The 20,516-nt window shown below is 42.4% G+C and overlaps 1 protein-coding gene and 1 long non-coding RNA gene across 2 annotated transcripts in view; one reads left to right on the plus strand and one right to left on the minus strand.

Annotated features, from left to right (window-relative positions):
• LOC115202941 (neural-cadherin-like) overlaps positions 1 to 20,516 on the minus strand; it is a 202,342-nt gene that overhangs the window by 169,736 nt on the left and 12,090 nt on the right.
• LOC115202942 (uncharacterized) lies at positions 14,099 to 16,124 on the plus strand. The gene is made up of 5 exons (XR_003880087.1): positions 14,099 to 14,176; positions 14,326 to 14,467; positions 15,193 to 15,234; positions 15,658 to 15,752; positions 15,943 to 16,124. It is a non-coding gene; the product is annotated as an uncharacterized LOC115202942 (long non-coding RNA).

Raw genomic sequence — 20,516 nt, forward strand, 5'->3', positions numbered from 1 at the left:
TGAGGAACATCTAATCTCCACTGAGCTTGAGAAAATCACAGAGAACGTCCATAACACAGTGAGTAATGGAGTCTATAAATGAGGACCTTTTCTGGCTGGTTATTTGTAGAGAGATAGGGATCTACAAAGAACTATTTTCATCTTAAGAACCTTTTTGGAAAGGTATACGGTTCTACCTAGAACCTTTAACATCATAAGAAGGGTTATTTGATGATTCTTTGGGAGGCAAGAAGGATTCTTTGGAAGGCAAGAATCTGAATAATATTTTTATTGTATTCTTGATATAGTGTCAGAGCATCAGTGTTTAAACTTTAACATCGGGAGTTTGAGTAATCAGATTTTAAAACGTTTACGAAGATAGGTTTGAGAATGTCTAAACTGTACCTGGGAATATGTTTTGCATGTATCTGGTAATACCTTAATTATTGTTCTTTTACAATACTTTGGTGATTTTATTGATTAGAGAGTAGGATAGTAGAAGGGAGCAAGAGTCTCTTTAAGTGTATTGTATGGTAAACCAAACCAAACCATCATTATCATATTACTCGGCATAATTTTCAGAATGTTTTGTTTCAATATCTGTGTTTTTGCATGTACATTGATTGTGTTAGAGCCAATTTGGACATATTTATGTAAAAGACAGAACATACAGAGCTCCATGTACGTTTCTGTTAATATATTAAATATGAATGTATATGAGGAAATATTAGGTACATAACTTTATGATTTATATTTACCTGATTGAGATGTATTCATTTGTTGTTAGTTTAACTGTCCCCCCCCCCTCCTTGCCCTTGCCCTCCTTGCCCATTCATGGGCCTTCGGGGGGAGGAGTCCTAGCTAGACGCGGGAGAGGTATAGTCTTTTGACCATACAGACATACAAACAGGTCATATTATGTATTTTACATGTCAATTAATCTATGCTTTAAGTTGATTGGAGAATCATTTTATTTGTTAGATATAAGAAGAATAAACCTTTTTGTTGCACCATATCCCTGGATCTCATTGAATGTTTTTGCTGCTTGGAAACCTTGAATGTGGACTGTATGCGTACAAAACAACCCCGCTTTCAGGCTTGGGCAGTGGCTATGGTAAAGACGAAAGGAAGCCACTACAATCAAGTCAAAAGACTCCGTGAAGGATTACTATCGGAAGGAAAGCTCCGGTTCGGACACATGCTGGAAATTGTTCTATTTGTCATTGCATGCGGACCATAAGGACAGCTCGCTTGGAAGGACTTGAACTCCTAGAATTCGCCAGCTGTGAGTAACCACTGCAAATTAATGAGCTGTCCTGTTTAATGCGATCGTTTGATAATGCCTATTATGGAAGCACAAATGTGCTTATAATTGGAACGTTTGATAAACTTGGGAATGGAATTCAAAACACAGCGCTGTGAAAACAATTAAGAAGTTTAAGTTTGGGAAACACTGAGATCCTATGCACAATGTAGCCTAATCATATGTCTAATATTTGGCCTAACGTGGAAATGCAATGCATCAACGGAACGCAACTAAAGGATCTAAAGATACTGCGTGTTTAAACTTCCTTAAAGGGGACAAAACTTATAATGGGATGAAATGTTTAAAACGCATCTAAAATGCCGAACTTGCACATGTTCAATTCAAAATGGGTCAATTTGCTGAAATGGATGACTGTGTTTTAAAGCATTAAAGAAGGTCTAAAGGGGCATTGCGTTTAACAATCAAACCAACAACTGTGTCATTGTAAATTGAGTGTACTAAAAGTGAATGATGGAGGATGAAATCCCAAATAAGACTCCACTGGAGAGGGCAGAGGAGCATTTAAATTCACTCTATGCAGCCCGGAGAGGCAAACTTGGAGTGTGTACACGCAAAATGAATGAAATAAAAGTCCTCCTTGTTGATGGAGGAAACGTTGAAACTGTGAATGAGGGTCTTGAAGCATTTGATGCTGTTCTCAGTGACTTTCAGAATGGTCATGAATCTGTGCTAGAGCTGGTCACAGAAGAGGAATAGGAACATGACTTTCAGAATGCTCATGAATCTGTGCTAGAGCTGGTCCCAGAGGAGGAACAGGAACAGGAGAGCATTAACTATTATCAACCAAGAATGAGGACTTATGAACATTTCCTGAAAGAGGTGGAAATATGGAAAAAAGATGATGTTGAGCCACAAACGCTCATTGAACCACTAGACAGCATTTCCAATGTGTCAAAAATATAAAGTAAAGCAAAGTATTCTAAGACGGCTTCCTCAGTGTCCTCTGTACGCATAAAAGCTGAGGCAGAACGAGCAGCTCTACTAGCTTCGCCAAGCATCATTACAGGACAAGCATGCATTGGAACTGGAGAAAGCTCAACTGGAACAACAGAAAGCTCAACGGAATGTTAGGATGGAAAAATTGGCACTGGAAACGGACATAGCAGCATATAATGCCAGACTGAAGGTCCTGGAGAGTGTTGAGTCAACTTCTCAATCCCATGCTGTGGCAGCCCATTTACTAAGCCAAGAAAATGGAATTAAGTCTTATTTTGAGAACCAGGAACCCGAGGTCTATGAGGAACCTGAACCATCACCTGTTGAGTTTGCTGCATTAGGTGCAGTTCCAAAAACACCACTACAAAGGGTTTTACAACAACCGACAACAAAGCCATCAAAACCCATTCAGAAAACAGTCATAAACCACACCCTTCAGCAGCCAACAGCAAGGTCTAGCAATCAACACAGAATCAACACTGTGGGTATCAGCCATAATATCAGCCATAATATCAGCCATAATACCAGCCATGATAACCTCTCTACTGTCATGCAAAGGCAGAATGAAATTGCTGACCTCCTTGTACTACAGCACAAACAGGCCACACTCCCTGTTAGGGAGATACCTATGTTTGACGGTGATCCTCTAAACTTTAGGCCATTCATGCGTGCATTTGAGCATGGTATAGAAGATAAGGCAAATAGTCACCAGGATAGGCTCTATTACCTGGAACAGTACACCTCTGGTCAGCCCAAGGATCTGGTCTGTAGTTGTCTGCATATGGAAGCCAGAAGAGGCTATGCAGAGGCTGAGGTTGTTAAAAGAACACTTTGGCAATGAAATCAAAGTCACCACTGCTTACATGGAAAAGGTTTGGAACTGGACAAACATCAAACTGGATGATGGAAAGGGACTGGGTGGCTATGCACTCTATCTAAGAGGTTGCTGTAACGCAATGCAAGACCTACAGAACATGGAAGAGCTTAATCTTCCCTCCAACATCAAGTTGATCATGTCAAAACTTTCCTACTAAGGGGAAAATGGAGGTCTACAGCATGTGGTATTTTAGAGAGAAGCCACCTGAGGGCCCAGTTCAGTGATCTTGTGACGTTCACGGAAAAACAGGCCAAAATATTGCAGGATCCGTTGTATGGAGATGTTCAACGTCCCCTGTCCAACAAAACATTTTTAAAAGCCTAAACAGCAGTTCAAGTCCAAGAGTAGGGGAAGCAGCTTTGCCACTGCAGTAGCTGTAGCGGCAGATTGCGACTCTGAAAAACCTCTGAAAGAACAAACATTCAAAGTAAAGAGACCAGGCACCTACCTTCTGATGCTCCCAGAATCTCATGTGTATTTTGTGCTGGTGAGCATTTATTTGTTGACTGCCAACAAGTGAAGGCACAGCGACACGAATCCAAGGTTGAGTTTCTGAGATCAAAAGGCCTTTGTTTTGGCTGTTTAATGAGAGGACACTTAAGCAAAGAATGTAAAAGTAGAATTACTTGTCAGAGCTGTCAAAGAAAGCACACCGCTATCCTGCACATTGAAGGAAGAGAGAGATTTAGATCTCAAAAGGCAGATATGAGTGGTGTAGCAGTAAAGCGGGAGGAGACTGTCAGCAGTGCTCTTGTTTCACTGGAAGCTGGTGAAGATACCGGGGCCGGTACAGATTGTGCACTTGCAATTGTGCCAGTTCAAGTAAAGATGGCAAATGGAAGCAAGTCTGTGTTAACCTTTGCGTTTCTCGATTCTGGTAGCTCAGCAACATTTTGTACGGAGAGACTCATGAGGCAGCTGAAAGCTAAAGGCAGTGAGACTGAAATTCTGCTACGCACAATGGGACAGGAGAGTCCTACCAAGATCTTTGAGATATCTGGATTAAAGATTGGCAATGTGGAAGGTGACACATTTCTTGCATTACCAAAGGTCTACACCCAGAATAAGATCCCAGTGGCGAGAGAACATTCCCACTCAGAAAGATCTCAAAAGGTGGCCATACCTGAAAGAGGTTGAGTTGAAGGAGACTGATGCCGACGTCGAACTCCTGATTGGCGTAAATGCTCCAAAGGCAATGGAACCCTGGCAAATCATAAATAGCCAAGGCAACGGACCGTATGCAGTGAAAACCCTCTTTGGATTGGTGATGAACGGTCCTCTTAACAATTATACCATGGCAGAAGAATCTGGGCGTCCTACGGCGATGGCCAATCGTATCTCAATGGCCGACCTGGGGGTTCTTCTTGTAAATCAGTACAACCATGACTTCCATGAGAGAGAGTATGAAGGGAAAAGTGAGATGTCAGCTGAGGATTGTAAGTTTATGGAGATAGTATCAAGCTCCATAACACTCAAAGACCGTCACTACTACTTACCGTTGCCCTTTTGCAACAAAGATGTAGTCCTGCCAAACAATCGTGACATGGCAGAGCAGCGGGCTCTAAATATTATCAGGAAGTTCAAGAAGGATGAAGGTTATGCTGCAGAGTACAAAGGCTTCATGGAAGGGGTGATAACAAAAGGTTACGTGAGAAGGTACCACAAGAACAGCTCCTCAGAGAGAAGGTATGGTACATACCACACCATGGCGTTCACCATAAGTACAAAGGAACAATACGAGTGGTGTTTGACTGTTCATCATCCTATAAAGGCACATCTCTCAACAGTGAACTCCTTCAAGGCCCTGACCTGGCAAACACGCTTATAGGAGTCTTGCTAAGATTTCGGCAAGAGCACATTGCCATGATGGCAGACATCGAAGGAATGTTCCATCAAGTACGTGTCCATGAAGATGACTTAGACTTCCTGCGATTCCTATGGTGGCCGGACGGTGATACTAACAAAAGGTTGGAGGAGTACAGATTGACGGTACATCTTTTCGGTGCTATATCCTCTCCAAGTTGTGCCAACTTTGCACCGCGAAAGACTGCAGAAGACAACTGTGAGAGGTACGATGAAGAGGTGATTCAAACAGTCAAGTCCAACTTCTATGTTGATGACTGCCTCAAGTCAGTGGCCACAGAAGAACAAGCCATAGCTCTCAGAAAAAACCTCAAGGATGTGTGCTCTCAGGGTGGGTTCAAATTGACCAAGTGGGTCAGCAACAGCCGCGCTGTGCTGGCTTCTAACCCTGTTGAACACAACGCCAAGCAGATAAAAGAACTGGACCTGGACAGAGAAAAGCTGCCTGTTGAAAGAGCACCTGGAATCCGATGGAACATTGAAAGTGAAGTGTTTTACCTTCCGAGTTATTGTCAAGAACAGACCCCTTACAAGAAGAGGTATTCTCTTTAATTATGTTAGCATAATTTATGATCCATTAGGTTTCCTCGCCCCATTCGTATTAAAGGCAAAGCAAATTCTTCAAGCGCTCTGCAAGCTAAAGTGTGGCTGGGACAAAGTCATCCCGAAGAACACTCTCTTTCATGGAAGAGATGGCACTCAGAGCTGGACCAGCTGTCCAGATTCCACATTGACAGGTGTATGATGCCTGAGAAGTTTGGTCAAATCAAGACCGCACAGCTGCATCACTTCGGTTATGCAAGTGAACAAGGTTATGGCACGGCAAGCTACCTTAGGTTCACAGATGGTATGGAAAAGTTCCACATCGCATTCATACTGGGGAAATAAAGATAAATAACATTAATTTTCCTAAACTAATCTAATATGTTAGTAGTTGGACTTATTGCAATGGTTACTGAGATAGTTATTCTAGTTTACATGATTTGGGTAGTCTACAGTAGGTTACTCAATCTTCAGTTACATTTTAGTCATTTAGCAGACGCTCTTATCCAGAGCGACTTACAATAGTGAATGCATACATTTCATACATTTTTTTTGTCATTGTCCCCCGTGGGAAGGGGGACCAGTAGTTCTGAATGCAGTCGTTCTGAATGTGGGTGATTAAACGTTCCAATTGTTGGATATCGTCACTCTAGCATCTCTGTGTTAGGGTACAACTAGACTCTCAAATAAGGCCTTATGATATACCGTATGTAATGTATTGTCATAAAGAGTTTCTAAAGGCTAATAAGGCTGGTGAAACCGTTCAGAGGGTTATAGGAAGAACCCTTCAAAGATAAAAGGATTCTCCGTAGAACCCTCTGCAAAGGGTTCTACCTAGCAGTAAAAAGGGTTCCCCTTTCAGTGTTAGCTTTTTTTGTGCAGTCTATTCTGTTTAGACCTCCACATAATGTTTATGTTGGCTACGGGCAATCTCCTCAGTGAGAAGTTAGTGTGTTTCTGTAAGTTTCTCTGTTTTTCTCCTCAGTGAGTTGTTATTGTGTGCTTTTTGAGCTCATCTCCCCCTAAAGGCCTTCCCACACTATGTCAGATTCAGTATTTTACCATTATTAATGTGCGATGTTACCATATTAAAATCTTGATATTAACCTGGCCAGATAGTACAATTTGCTTCAGTTCTGTGGTCACATTCTGCGATTGGCTTGTGAGGCTATGTCAACTGCAACGGCGTATTTGATCTGCACATGTGCCAGCACCTGCAGCGCAAGCTTCCCTTTAAGTGAGTGAAGTGAGTTTGGAAAAACTGAAAGTATGCATCATAGAAATAGTTTTCACATACAAACGTTATGTCTGAACTCAGAATCAAATCAGAATCAAACAGGATTCCCAAAATTAGCGTGATCGCTGTGGTAGGTTTATTTTGATTGCTGAATTTCTGCATTTATCAAACTCCCATCAGGTAGCCTGATTTCAGAAGTGTCATGTAAACAAGATTATTAGGGGAATCGTTCTTCCTCTTTTAAAGCATGTAAAAGTTTAAATCGAACAATTTATATTAATCTGACTATTCACAATAATTGTATTATTAAGTGCATACTCAGTGCCAGCCATGTTCTTATTGGTCAGTCACCGGGATCGGCTCGTAACACCAGCCACACTGCACGATAAAGCAGGGATCATAAACTAGATTCAGCCACGAGCCGATATTTACTTGAGTGGATGTTTTGGTGGCTGGAACATAATTACAAATAATTTGTAGACTGCAAATTGACTGCGAGTAGCCCAAACAGATGTAATAGTTTTGCTTCATGTGGGCCGAGCTCTTCCCAAATCCAGCAGAATCATATTACTCTGGGCTCCGGCTAATGGTACTCGGGCTGAGTCCACTTCAGTTTATCTGGCCAGATTGACTTTTTCAGGAGTAGGGCCATTTGAGGTGTTTATTCGGACTGAGGTAAAGACAGTTTCAAGTTGAATATTCGACGGATAGTCACGCTTTCAAACCTCAATAGCTTTCAAACCACTTGAGCCACAGACTCCAAATAAGTGTCATGATGTTGGAAAAATTGCACACAACATTGCACAGGTCTTTTTTCACGATTTGGACATTAATTCACTTTTCAAAGCTAATAAACATGTGGAAATGTGAAAAGCATTTTGTATTACTAGTTCAATTAGTTAGGGAGCGTATACAAAGTACAAACTGTTTTTACATTTGAATTTCAATACCTCCTTGGTCATGTGACCTACTTGACTCAAGCAAGGTTCAGAATGTCCACTGAATACCCTTCTATATTGCACACCCTTCGGTTTGTCCATTTTCATCTCACACGTTTTTATGAATTTTTCAAAATTAAAACAAACTTTTTTTACATTTGAATTTCAATAGCTCCTTGGTCATGTGACCTACTGACTTCAAACAAGGTTCAGAATGTCCACTCAGTGGGCCTACACATTGCACAGATGGGTTATGTACAGGTGCAATGATCTGTAAGCTGCTCTGATAGCTGATGCTTAAAGATAGTGAGGGAGATATGAGTCTCCAGCTTCAGTGATTTTTGCAATTCATTCCAGTCATTGGCAACAGAGAACTGGAAGGAAAGGCGGTCAAAGAGGAATTGGCTTTGGGGGTGACCAGTGAAATATACCTGCTGGAGCGCGCGCTACAGGTGGGTGCTGCTATGGTGACCAGTGAGCTGAGATAAGGCGGGGCTTTACCTAGCAAGGACTTATAGATGACCTGGAGACAGTGGGTTTGGCGATGAATATGAAGTGAGAGCCAGCCAACGAGAGCATACAGGTCGCAGTGGTGGGAAGTATATGGGGCTTTGGTGACGAAAATGGATGGCACTGTGATAGACTGCATCCAATTTGCTGAATAGAGTGTTGGAGGCTAGTTTGTAAATGACATCGCCGAAGTCAAGGATCGGTAGGATAGTCAGTTTTACGAGGGTATGTTTGGCAACATGAGTGAAGGATGCTTTGTTGTGAAATAGGAAGCCGATTCTATATTAAATTTTGGATTGGAGATGCTTAATATGAGTCTGGAAGGAGAGTTTACGGTCTAACCACACACCTAGGTAGTTGTCCACATATTCTAAGTCAGAACCGTCCAGAGTAGTGATGCTAGGCAGGCGGGCAGGTGCAGGCAGTGATCGTTTGAAGAGCATGCATTTAGTTTTACTTGCAGTTAGAGTAGTTGGAGGCCACGGAAGGAGAGTTGTATGGCATTGAAGCTCATCTGGAGGTTAGTTAACAAAGTGTCCAACAATGGGCCAGAAGTATACAGAATGGTGACGTCTGCGTAGAGGTGGAGCAGAGAATCACCAGCCGCAAGAGCGACATCATTGATGTATACAGAGAAAAGAGTCGGCCCGAGAATTGAACCCTGTGGCACCCCCATAGAGACTGCCAGAGGTCCGGACAACAGGCCCTCCGATTTGACATACTGAACTCTATCTGAGAAGTAGTTGCTGAACCAGGCGAGGCAGTGATTTAAGAAACCAAGGCTGTTGAATCTGCCGATAAGAATGAGGTGATTGACAGAGTCGAAAGCCTTAGCCAGGTCGATGAATACAGCTGCACAGTATTGTCTTTTGTCGATGGTGATTATGATATCGTTTAGGACCTTGAGCGTGGCTGAGGTGCACCAATGACCAGCTCGGAAACCAGATTGCATAGAGGAGAAGGTACAGTGGGATTTGAAATGGTCGGTAATCTGTTTGTTAACTTGGCTTTCGAAGACCTTAGAAAGGCAGGGTAGGATAGATATAGGTCTGTAACAGTTTGGGTCTAGAATGTCTCCCCCTTTTGAAGAGGGGGATGACCGCGGCAGCTTTCCAATCTTTGGGGATCTCAGACGATACGAAATAGAGTTTGAACAGGCTAGTAATAGGGGTTGCAACATTTGCGGCAGATCATTTTAGAAAGAGAGGGTCCAGATATTCTAGACCAGCTGATTTGTAGGAGTCCAGATTTTGCAGCTCTTTCAGAACATCAGCTATGTGGATTTGGGTGAAGGAGAAATGGGGGAGGCTTGGGCAAGTTGCTGTAGGGGGTGCAGAGCTGTTGACCGGTGTAGGGGTAGCCAGGTGGAAAGCAAGGCCAGCCGTAGAAAAATGCTTATTGAAATTCTCTATAATCGTAGATTTATCGGTGGTGACAGTGTTTCCTAGTCTCAGTGCACTCAGTGCAGTGGGCTGCTGGGAGGAGGTGCTCTTATTCTCCATGCTTTACAGTGTCCCAGAACTTTTTGGAGTTTGTTCTACAGGATGCAAATTTCTGTTTGAAAAAGCTAGCCTTTGCTTTCCTAACTGCCTGTGTATATTGGTTCCTAACTTCCCTGAAAAGTTTAAGATGGTGAGGAAGCACTTTTAAATGTTCAGTATATGTATTGACCAGCAAACCCACTGCAGCCTACCTCACTAGCTCACTCTCCATCCCTGCTTTGGACAATTAATAACATGACTTTCGTACTTTGCCATTTTCCTTCATGGTTGATATTAACGATGAAAGGAGAAATCTGTCTCTCTCCTATTGTGTACCGCTGTTAAATACTATGGAAAAATGAAAAAAGAGGGAAAATAAGTACTTAGAACTACCAATTATTATAGTTAAAGGAAAGGGTAAACACAACACTGGACTGAACCCCCTAATTGTCAAACTAATATTAATGTACAACAATATAGAAGATGCATGACTATAGGTTAGGAAATATGGGTGTATATCCACTGCACGCTTCTTAGGTGTGTAATTGACATGACCAAGGAGCTATTGAAATCTTACATTTGGAAATATTCATGTAAAATCTTGTGAGATGATAATGGACAAACTAAAGGGTGTGCAATGTGTAGGCCCACTGAGTGGACATTATGAACCTTGTTTGAAGTCACTAGGTCACATGACCAAGGAACTATTGACATTTTTTATTTGGAAAAATTCATGTAAAATCTTGTGAGATGATAATGGACAAACTAAAGGGTGTGCAATGTGTAGGCCCACTGAGTGGACATTATGAACCTTGTTTGAAGTCACTAGGTCACATGACCAAGGAGCTATTGACATTTTTTATTTGGAAAAATTCATGTAAAATCTTGTGAGATGAAAATTGACAAACTAAAGGGTAGTCAGTGGACATTCTGAACCTTGTTTGAAGTCAGTAGGTCATATGACCAATGAGCTATTGAAATTTAAATAAATAATTAAAAATAGTGTGAGATGTAAATCGACAAAAAAAAATGTGCAATGTGTGTCTATGCCATCAGGTTAGCTACAACCAGTTTTTAAAGTTTTAGGAGTAATGGTTAAAGAGCTATTGAAATTAGAAAAATTGTATTTGTCACTACGTTGACAGTCCCTAACTGCTGTTGGTGGACATAAGGAAAACTGCAGGCGAATATCCGTCGAATATCCAACCTGAAACTGTCTTTACCTCGGTTTTATTCGGCAGGTGATGAAATAACTACATGTGATATGTTTCACCTCCAAATCATCGAATTTACTAGGCCATTAAAAGCTGAAATTGGTGACAGTCTCTGCGGTCCTAATTTAGAGATGGTCCCTAATTTAGAGAATCTCGGATTCTATAAATGCTTTTGCTTTTACTACAGGCTATGGTTGTGTTTTTTGTAATTGCAGTCCACCCAATTGAAAAATGTACATTCACTTCCATAACATTTGTTCTAGGCTACCACCATGTAAGATAAACATCCACAATAATACAGGATACCCTTACAAAATGTCACTGCCATTAAAATGCAGTAAAACTGCAGTACAATAAAATAATGGTTGTTTAATTAATGATATCTGGATTGCTTGCTGTGTGTTGGCTTCTAATGGTAATCTTTCAATATCCTACTACAATCCACCAGGATTTACAAAAACCCCATTTTTATCGTATTTATTATCAATAATTAGTCCCAAAAATATGACTATTATATTTTTTATTAAAGTTTTCAAGCAATTAGCATAATGCGTGCAGTAATTATATTTTAATTTCAGTAGCTAAATAAGGAGGTGGGCATATTAGTTTCAGCTAAAGCAATGGTCACCTCATACAGAACCAATCATCAGAAACCACGCGAGTTGAATCAGAAAGTGGGGTGCCGCCTGACCCCACTAGTTGGTCAGAAGGTTCAAATCAACGTTTCATATCGAATTTCCGAGTAGGCAGAAATGATGAATTTATTGTGCTGTAACTAAAAGTAGAAGATCTTCTGATGTCCTTTCCCTTCGTCAAAAGTACGTCATGGATTTTTAAGTGTTTTAACCCCATAGTAGGGAAGAGCATTTCTTGAGTGCAATTCGATCTACAGTACATCTACACCACGATATGAAACGTTGATTTGAACCTTTTGACCAACTAGTGGGTCAGTCGGCGCCCCACTGTCTGATTCATATCGCTTGATTTCTGATGATAGTTGACGATTATATCGACTGATTGCAATTGAATCAGGTGCAGTGGAATATTAGGTGGCGGGGGGGGGGGGGGGGGGGGGGGGGGGTTTGTGTTATTAGCCCCAACGTTCAATGTAAACGTTAACACACGTTGCTTGAGGTACGGGTTTGGAAGCATAAGGACCTTTTAATAGAAAAATAAAAAACTAAAGGTTCAATTGATACACACCTTGTTAGGGTTAGTGTTGTCATATCGCCATGGACAACAAGAGCTAGTTAGCTATCTTATCTAGCATGCTCCGAGACACGGGGTTGATGGAGAAAATGAAGGAAGTGGAACACGTTCTGAATAAATATGGAGTGGGGGATTGCACAAGCCTTCTGGAAGACCTGTTGAAGGAGAATATGGCGGATAAGGAGAAAAGTGGAATACGTTTTGAGGGAATATGGAATGGGGGAACTTTTGGAAGAGCTACAGAAGGAAATTGAACGCGGTGAGGGTGAATTAATTGTGGTGGCAGTGATGACCGTCGAGAAGGAGCTGAGTGTAGAGAGAAGCGGTGTGGTGAGTAAGGTTGGCGCCAAGTGCAAAAAGAGGGATATGTGCTCTATTAATTCAGAGATGGAATCTGACGAGAGTATGGATGTAGTACCTGCGGTGAGGACAGTAGAGTTCGGGCCTCATCGCGGGGATGATTGTGGCCCAGTGGCAGTGAGATTTGTGGAGAGAATGGATCCTTGCATTTTTGCTGATCCAAATGGAGTGTCACGTTGGGTGGAGAAGAGGTTGGGGACTGTGAGAGCAACTCGGAGTGGAATAGTGTTGATTTGTTGTGTTTCTTCAGTCCAGAGGGTGCGGACACTCCAGATCACGCGATTAGGGGCAAGAGATGTGACAACGGGTTGACATTAAGTGATGAGGAGGATCAATTGAAATTGAAGATTCCCAGTGTATGTGAAGCCCACTGTTTAGCGCGACGCAGACCCGCTGGAGAGTGTGAGGAAACGGAGATGACATCGTCTGCCCTGCTGAGTTTTGATGTAGAGTCTTTGCCCGACAACGTCATGTTAGGAAGTGTAAGTTATCCCGTGAGAGCTTTTGTTCCAAAAATACTATGGGGTTTTAGGTGTCAACATTATGGGCATGGGGCAGCAGTGTGTAGAAGGGAGATTCCTAGATGGAGAAGTGTACAGGAGGGCATGCGATGAAGGAATGTGTAGTATTGGAGGAGAAAGTTGTAGGGGTGCCCATGGGGCTGGAGATCACAGGTGTCCGGTTTGAGATTGCCCTGGTTAGAGCACTACAGAAAGGAGAAGATGGTTACAGGGTGAGGGACACTGAGAGGATTCCTGTGAGTAGGCAGAGACCAATAGAGAGTGATGGGAAGAATGTGTGCTTCAGTAAAGTGGGATTTTTAGCATTCATAGCCATGGTTGTCAATTGTACTGCAGAAATGGTTCGGAAGTCATAGAAATAGAGGCTGTGGTGGGGATTGTGAGGATTTACTGCAGAACAGTTGCAGGGGGTGTTGCGTGGTAGTGTTCTGTCCTCTCAGACCATTGGTCTGCCATAGGATTAGATTGGGTTAAATAGTGGAATGGGATAGGGTTTTTTGTTAGAGGCCCAACATTTGGCAGGGCAATTTCTTTCCATTACCCAATTTTGTATTACCACATCAAGAATGTAATAGGTAGGTAGGCCATGAATGGCCTCACACACCAACAAAGTAAGTGGCGGTGTATGCACCTAAAAGTTAGATGCGATCCGCCAACCAAATCCTAAAGAAGAAGAAGTAGGTGGTGGAAGTACACCAATAGGTGTACAGTATTCTGCCATGAAACCTTAAAGAAGAAGAAACAGAAATTGCAGCTAAAACTTGGATTGGAATTCCATATTGCAGTTGGGACAGAGCGCCTGGCAAACTACACAACAACACAGCTGAAAAACAACGGTTGTTTCTAAAAATGTACAGTTTTTTTGTTGTTGGTTTTTTTAACTGCTAAGTGACAGGCCCTGTTCTCCTGCATTCTTGTTTTACTTTTGTAAGTGAAGCGGCGGTTTGTTGGGGAGAAGAGCGACAAGGAAAGATTTGCTACTGTAGCTAGCTGGCTACTGTAGCAATACATTTTGCCAACCCCTGCTCCCCCTCAATACTCATTCTAACGTTGCACCTCTCAACACCCTTTTTCAATTATTTATGATATTCTTTTTTGCAGGAATCTTCTAGCTTGGATGGAAGGATGGAGGAAGGAGCAAAAAGGAGTACAGTAGTTATCCAGCCTGCTGACTAAGAAACGTAAATGTTTTGCTGTCTCTCTCTCTCCATCTGTCTGCCTAACTGCCAGATTGCTGAGGGGCAACATAGTCAATGTACTTACTAGGCTAAGTCCAACTTAGTGAAGACCTTAGGTAATGGTTAATCATGATTCATCTCTGACTTTACAGCTCCTGAAACATGTCAATGACCTGATGCTTGACCTCTACAGCAGTGCTTGGCCACCCACTCAGTTACCACTGATCTATTCTACCACATCCCAGGGAAAGGAGAGAGCAGAACCACCCCTCCTTAAATCCATACTCATTGACAGTAAGCTATGTGCAAAATGTTGATGTTTGTTATTCTGATCTTCAATGTGTGTTGGTCCTACTAACCATCTTTGTAAGAGCTAGGTTTGTACTAGCTATGCTGATGAGCATGAAATGGTTTTCTCTGCATCAGATCTCACTGAGACTGGATTCCTCAAGAGACATGCTATTCAGCTGCCCATGATTGTCTGATCCTACACTCTTAGAAAAAAATTCTGAACTCCAGTGAATCAGCTTCAAGTGATTTTCATTTTGAAAATCTGTTACAAAGTATTCCCACACTTAATAGAGAGATACAGTATGTGTTCGTATACAAATGTAAGCAACGCTTGAAATGATTCTGGTTTAGTTAAATATTATATCCGTTTGGGCTTCTTGTGGTCAATTTGCAGGTTCCATTTTTTTCTAATTATGTTCCGGCCCCCTGACCATCCGCTCAACCCGTGGCTGCATCTAGTTGATGATCCCTGCCATAGGAGAACCCTTTGGTTCTAGGTAGAACTCTTTCCACAGAGGGTTCTACACGGAACCCAAAATGGTTCTACCGGGAAGCCAAAATGATTCTACCTGGAACCAAAAACAGTTTTCCAATGTGGGACAGCCGAAGAACACTTTTGGAACCCTTTGTTTCTAAGAGTGTAGTAGTGTAAGTGGATCAAATTGAAATGGCACCGCTTCTAATAAGGCAAATAAAATCCTATTTTAACTCGCCCCTTTTTTTTTTAGGTGCAAAACCCTTGTGTCCTGATTCAACAGACACCTCCCTTGGTGAGTGATGTAAAGTTTCTCCCGTTTCTCTCTTACTCATTCTCCCTGTCACTCACTTAAACAGGTGTGCAGAGGAGAGGAAGAAATGTGCCAATTACACCCGTGTCTAACACTGTTTGTTGCAGGAATGATATGACAGACACATAACTTGAGAACAATATAATATTTAGTATTTTTATTGCCTCTGTACACATGCTTACATTTTTGTATTGAACTGTTTTTTAAGACTACCAAGCTGGCCTCAATTGGGGAACTTTTGTCCGAGACACAGTCTTTAGGATTATAGAGTGGTGTGTTTATAAAAAGTTACCTTTGCTACCACTTTTAGTAGATTCTGACTGTTAAATATATTTTACTGTGTGTTAGTTATGTCCTGCATGCCCACATTATGCCAATCGTTAATTTATTTTTTTATGCTTACAGTAAGTGTCATGAAACGCCAGAAAACTCAGGAGGTTGATGTGTTGCGGGCCCTCTGGAAAGTTCCAAAATATTCCCCTGTTGGAGAAGGACGCTAAGTATGTATATGAGCAAGTTGCACTTTTTAAAAGACATCTATAACTATAACTGCCACAAAATTATTCAACTAGTACCATGAAAATACTTTTAGCCAGCTGAGTCCAAGTTTCTTCAAGAATGTCCTTTTTTAGTTTGCTTATAAAAGCTCGAATTGATAAAGTTGTAATGCGCTGATTCTTTTCACTGCAGATCTGACACGTCACACAACTCTTCAAGAGGGCCACTACGCTCCAGATCGTCTTCTGTGCTCAGAGGTCCCTGATGAGGATCTAGCCCATCACACCACTCTTATTAATCATTCATCAAATAAAACAAGGGGCCTTTATATACTCCCAGTATTTCTATGCATGTAATATCTGTGGGTGAATCACGAAACAATTATTGTATGCAGATGTGTGAAAAATGGTGGTGTAGATTTGTTTTTGCCATTGCTTGATCTATTTTAAATGTAAGAATATGTTGCAGATTCATTTAAATTGGTAACTATGGAAACCAATAGAAATGTAATGAACAAAATGGTCAAAATCCAACTTTATCCCCTGCAATACTTTTTACAGTATACTCTTAGAAAAAAAGGTGCTATCTAGAACCTAAAAGCGTTATTTTGGTTGTCCTATAGGAGAACCTTTTGAAGAACCATTTTGGTTTCAGGTATAACCCTTTTGGTTCCAAGTAGAACCTTTTCCACAGAGGGTTCTACATGGAAACTAAATGGGTTTTGCCTGGAACCAAAAAGGTTCTTCAAAAGGTTCTCCTATAGGACAACCAAAATAACGCTTTTAGGTTCTAGATAGCACCTTTTTTTCTAAGAGTGTACTGTAAAAAGTATTGCAGGGGATGAAGTTGGATATTGAAAATGTTGTTCATTACATTTCTATTGGTTTCCATAGTTACCAATTAAAGTTAATCTGCAACATATTCTTACGTTTAAAATAGATCAAGCAATGGCAAAAATGGTTCTTCTATGTGGACAGCCGAATAACCTTTTTTTTCTAAGAGTGTAGGTAATAAGCTGTAGTTAGGTAGTCATTACCAGGTTATGATTCTTTTTTTAAATTTGATTTCATCTTTATTTAACCAGGTAGGCCAGTTGAGAACAAGTTCTCATTTACAACTGCGACCTGGCCAAGATAAAGCAAAGCAGTGCGACAGAAACAACACAGTTACACATAGGACAAACAAAAGTACAGTCAATAACACAATAGAAATGATGAGGTCTTAACTATGACCAGTAGGCTACAATATAACACATAATATAGTGGTCAGAATTATGACCAGCTGGTCATATGGCGGTTAGAAAAAGACATTCTGGTCAGTACAAAGACGTTTCAAAAAACGTAATTTTCAACCAGTTTGCGACCAGAATAAGACGTCATTTCAACCAGGTTTCCCCCACTGGGTTGGAACAGATTTCCAAAATTATAATCACTTGGAGCTGATTTGCTGGTGTTTTTACAATCTTTTATGTCCCTCCCCAAAATGTTTTCATAAAAACCTTTCTGCAAATAAAATCTGCCAGTTGGGGAGCCCTGCGATGAAGGCTCAACAATTCTGACACAAGAACTTTGTTGGAACCTACGAAGGCACGTAATGGTAGTTATTGGGCAGACCTAGACCCTGTTACACTGAAAGAGTCAAGACGTCCGATAATCGTTTACGACCTAAGAATTTTCCCACCACGTGGAAATGTTGTCTGGGACTGTAAAATCGTGGCATTACATGGTTAACATCATACAGTCTGTGCAGGCCTTTAACCTGAGTACCCTATACTCCACACTACAGCCTAGTGATCCCTGGTTTGATGGGCCTGGTCAGGAGCAGCCTGTGATGTCAGAGGGCTGTGCTCTGCTGGCTGTTTGACGAGCCCTGTGGCACATGGGGTTCTGCTCTCCTCTTCTCCCAGACCCAGACTCGACAATACTGCGGCCTGCTGCTGCTCCAACTCCACTAATTGAGCGGGGTGGAGATGAGGAGGGAGAGTAATCTACTCCTTTCTCTCCTCCAGAGTCTCACCAGGTGCTCAGCAGAGACCAAAGAGCTAAATGTCTTGTTCTGGGCTCGTATAAGGAGCACTTAGTGCACTCACTCTGAGGCCACATTTAGGATTAATAATCAATTTGAGGGTATATGCACTGTTCTTGTGCTCTAGGTCTAAGTGGTTGCCATGGGAATAGTTTACAACCCAAAAATACAATTTATATCCTAATAAAGGTTGCCTTAACCTACACTATATATACAAAAGTATGTGGCCACCCTTTCAAATGAGTGGATTCGGCTATTTCAGCCACACCCGTTGCTGACAGGTGTATAAAATCGAGCACACAGTCATGCAATCCATAGAAAAAAACATTGGCAGTAGAATGGCCTTACTGAAGAGCTCAGTGACTTTCAATGTGGCACTGTTATAGGATGCCACATTTCCAGTTTGTCAAATTCCTGCCCTGCTAGACCTGCCCCGGTCAATTGTAAGTGCTGTTATTGTGAAGTGGAAACATCTAGGTGCAACAATGGCTCAGCTGCGAAGTGGTAGTCCACACAAGCTCACAGAACGGGACCGCCGAGTGCTGAAGCGCGTAGCTCGTAAAAATCGCCTGTCCTCGGTTGCAACACTCACTACTGAGTTCCAAACTACCTCTGGAAGCAACGTCAGCACAAGAACTGTTCGTCGGAAGCTTCATGAAATAGGTTTCCATGGCTAAGCAGCCGCACACCAGCCTAAGTACACCATGCACAATGCTAAGCGTCGGCTGGAGTGGTGTAAAGCTCACCGCCATTGGACTCTGGAGCAGTGGAAACACGTTCTCTGGAGTGATGAATCACGCTTCACCATCTGTCAGTCCGACGGACGGATCTGGGTTTGGAGGATACCAGGAGAACGCTACCTGCCCGAATGCATAGTGGCAACTTTAAAGTTTGGTGGAGGAGGAATAATGGCCTGGGGCTGTTTTTCATGTTTTGGGCTAGGCCCCTTAGTTCCAGTGAAGAGAAATCTTAACGATATAGCATACAATGACATTCGAGACGATTCTGTGCTTCCAACATTGTGGCAACAGTTTGGAGAAGGTCCTTTCCTGTTTCAGTATGACAATGCCCCCGTGCAGAAAGCGAGGTCCATATAGAAATGGTTTGTCGAGATTGGTGTGGAAAAACCCGACTGGCCCTGACCGCAACCCCATCTAACACCTTTGGGATGAATTGGAACGCCGACTGCGAGCCAGACCTAATTGCCCAACATCAGTGCCCGACCTCACTAATGCTCATGGCTGAATGGAAGCAAGTCCCCACAGCAATGTTCCAACATCTAGTGGAAACCCTTCCCAGAAGAGTGGAGGCTGTTATAGCAGCAAAAAAACTACATATTAATGCCCATGATTTTGTAACGAGATGTTTGACTAGCAAGTGTCCAGATACTTTTGTTCAGGTAGTGTATAAAGAGGTAGAAAAGAGAAATTTGACAGCCAGAAACAGTTAAATAATAACAGGCAGATTTAGACTTGTATGTTGACAAGCTAAAGTGCCAGTGTATGGAGGAAGCGTCCAAGGACACAGGTGCTTCAAATGCCCTGTCACAGAGATGGCTTACTCACGCTGACTAACTGCATGTAGAGATGTATTGATAATAGATTGAGAGAAAACCAAGTCACACACACACAGAGATTCACAAATACACACAAAGAAACCAAAAAAGCACAAACAAACTTCCTTTGGGGGAAAAGACTACACTCCGGTCCGACACTGTTTCAAGACCGTATTTGTTGAGCTGTGAAAACACAGGCTGCTGTTTTGAAGCCAACACAAATAGAAGGAAATCTCCGGTGCCTTGTGGGGCCCTATCTTCCTCCCTGCCTGCCTAGCCATGCCTCCGTGATGTGATGTGTGTGCCTCGTCTTCTATCAGATCGTTCACGCTGCGTCTTTTATGCTGAATGACGCGGAGCAACCATTAGTGACTGCTGTTGACATGAAGAGGTCACGCGCTAATGTAGACCCAGTGCAGACTCACCATTACTCACGGCCTGCCTGGCCAGCGAGGAGCGACTGCAACGACGTGGGGCTCTGGCTCTCTCAGAAAAACGATCTGACGGCACGGCCATTGTTCTGCACTGGCCCATTGCTTCCCACTTCCTTGGCTGGAGAGACACGCTGCTCATTAGGCCTGGATAGAAATGGGAAGGAGTTGCAAAAACAGCCACATTTGTCTACTGACAGCCTCGATATTAAAACGCTGGAATGGCTGGCTGGCAACTCTCTTCCTGGAGAATAGAGTCGAGGAGAGGAGGGGAGAGGGGGAGAGAGGAGCGTGGCATCTCTAAAAGGTCACTAGCTGCCTCCCATCCCTTCGTTTGTCTCTTTGATTAAGTCTGGCAATTAGGCAACTGTGCTGCTGTGCACTGAGATTCAGCCGGCAGATTGGAAATAAACTAATCAGAGAGCAGGCAGATCCAGCGCTGCGGAGAGAGAGAGAGAGAAAAACATGCAGACATCCCGCCAAAGTTTGACTGGAGACAGATTGACGAGGCGATCGATGATTGGAGGGTGTATCAGAAAAGGAGAGAGCAGGATGAAAGAGGGATGTGTCTGGCGAGGCAACTCAGCAAGGAGGAGGAGAGAGAGAAGAGAGTGCAAGTTGAGGATGAGCAGGAAGGGCAGAAACTAAGAAGGCAGAGAGGAATGGTGAGCCAACAGAGGAAAATAGGAAATAACAAGAGAGCTGCAGACAACTAGCAGGGAGAGCTAGATGGTAGAATTGGTCTGAGAGAAGTG

The sequence above is a fragment of the Salmo trutta genome, chromosome 12, assembly GCF_901001165.1.
Source record: "Salmo trutta chromosome 12, fSalTru1.1, whole genome shotgun sequence".
Lineage (NCBI taxonomy): Eukaryota > Metazoa > Chordata > Actinopteri > Salmoniformes > Salmonidae > Salmo > Salmo trutta.